At 36.4% G+C, this 2,373-nt stretch overlaps 1 non-coding gene across 1 annotated transcript; it reads left to right on the forward strand.

Moving 5' to 3' along the window:
- The first annotated feature begins 278 nt into the window (after positions 1 to 278).
- TRNAT-AGU (transfer RNA threonine (anticodon AGU)) lies at positions 279 to 352 on the forward strand. The gene has a single exon. It is a non-coding gene; the product is annotated as a tRNA-Thr (tRNA).
- Positions 353 to 2,373: the final 2,021 nt, after the last annotated feature.

Raw genomic sequence — 2,373 nt, forward strand, 5'->3', positions numbered from 1 at the left:
CGAAATTAGCTTGCGAACTTTCTCACTTCTCCTGCCGTGTCTCACACTTCTTCGTCTGTTTCTCCATCTGTCCATTCTTTCTATCAGTCCATTCTGTTTCCTACACCCAACAATTAACTCTTATATCAATTTCCGTACAAACGGTTACGTGAAAATATGCATGAAAATCTATACGGGAAACATTTTGGAGAACTACAATAACTTATTGTATATTCACTGACATCCTGGCATCAATATCACCGTTAGTCTTTGTTACCCTTTCTAACCCTCACTCCGAAGGCGCCGTGGCTTAGTTGGTTAAAGCGCCTGTCTAGTAAACAGGAGATCGTGAGTTCGAATCTCACCGGTGCCTAATTTTTTTTCTGTACTGCTTTCCTGGTTCAAAGGGGAGTGATATCCTTCTCATACCTGTAAATTCTTGCTCACATTTTGTGTACTCCTTGCCGGCAAAATGCTCAATAAACCATGTTTCTGATACTGGATTATGTAATAGATATGATACCTGGACGTGGTGATTGTCAGATGCTAATTAAATGAACTTGTGTTTTCTGGACTTCTCAAATTAATTTACATATTGTGGTTATTATGTGATATGATTATGTGGTAGGCAAGGCCTTTAAATCGCTTCACTGGGTCATGCGGAGCCTCAAAGGAAGCACTAAATCAACTAAAGAATTGGCCTACAAAACAATTGTAAGGCCTATCGTCGAATATGCGACCACAGTATGGAATCCCTTTGAAATAGGGCATGTGAAAAAATTAGAAGTAGTGCAAAGGAAGGCTGCCAGGTACGTTTTAGGGCGACATAGGCAGACTGACAGCGTAAGCGACATGCTAGGCTCACTAGGATGGGGGTCACTAAAGAACAGACGGAAGCTGAATAGACTGTGTGCCATTTTTAAAATATTGAAAGCTGACGGAGGCTGGAAAGAACTGAACGAGAGTGTATATAAGCCATGTTATCTCGGCAGGAATGATCACCCGCTTAAAATCAAATACATTCCCCAAAAGACAAACACCGCCAAGTTTTCGTTCCTAAAAATGGGAATCAAAGAGTGGAACCAGCTGCCTGATGAACTCTGTAAGCCCTTACCCAAAAGCATTAAATCATTTAGGTGTGAATGTAAAAGGTATACATGATGGGATTGTTCAATGCAATACGGCAGAAGGTGTATGGCTGTATCACAATATATTGTTTTTTCTTATTTTTTTTATCTTTTTGTAAGTCTACTAGATGACTAAATTACACTATGATATGTTTTAAGACTGACTACTGCATAGTTTATAGCTCTTGTTATATCATGTCATTGCCACCCGGCTTATCGCCTGACAGCAATGTATCCTAAATAAATAAATAAATAAAATTGCATTGGCATGCAGACCAGATTAATAAGTCATTCATTTTACGAAAGAACTCGAATGCATGATAGCATACTGAAATTATATTGTATTAAAAGAATCAAATAGATATGATTACTTTCATTCAATTAAACAACGTACTTGTCCAATATTTGTTTGTAAGCTTAATAATATCATTCTGAAGGATACAGAAAAACCAAATTTATGATACGGTGATAAAGGAAGGTATGATTTTTAGAGTTAAGGATAAATATGTAGAAATAAAGTTGAACTATATGATGTGAAATCCGATCAATAAATATTGCAGAGATCTAGACATGGATAATAAGGACATACATATTATTGAATATTGAAAACATTTAAATGGATGGCATATTATTTTTCTCAGGGTGAAAGATTATTTGAGATTTCACTTTTACTACGTATTGATTAAATTTGAATTATAATGTTCCATCTAAGAAAAGCGCCTATTGGATCAGAAATACCAACTGCTGAAGAGGAATAAAAAAAATAATTTGGCCGAATTAGATACGATAATAAATATATTTAAATATGCTTCAAACCCTTTCAGTCATAACTGAATACATATGTATTCAATTATTGAAGTGCCAAGTGTATGCAATTAACTTATCCTCATCAACCACAGAATCAAAAGAAGTAGGCGGGTGCTACTTGTTTGTCGGTTTCCTTGATAATGCCGAAATAAGCAGCATGGCGAACCATATGCTTTCCTGCGCTCTGTTTGTCGAAATGGTTTGATTCGTGTGCCATCTGTTTTCAGTACACATCGTGAAACAAGTCGGAGGTTTCGTTTTTATTTTTAATGCTCTTGTGTCTATTGTTATATTGTTTCTTGCCTATCCATCATTATAATATTTTAATGGAACTGAGAACCTGGTAGCCAAATGACTCGAGCTTTCGACGACTAACTACAGGTCAAGAGTTCAAATCCGGGTGACTATGAACACTCCCAGCTTCCCCCAAACTTAGAAATCCATCAAATATTTATTTCTG

This window comes from Hetaerina americana, unplaced genomic scaffold (assembly GCF_022747635.1).
Source record: "Hetaerina americana unplaced genomic scaffold, ioHetAmer1.1.p SCAF_10, whole genome shotgun sequence".
NCBI lineage: Eukaryota > Metazoa > Arthropoda > Insecta > Odonata > Calopterygidae > Hetaerina > Hetaerina americana.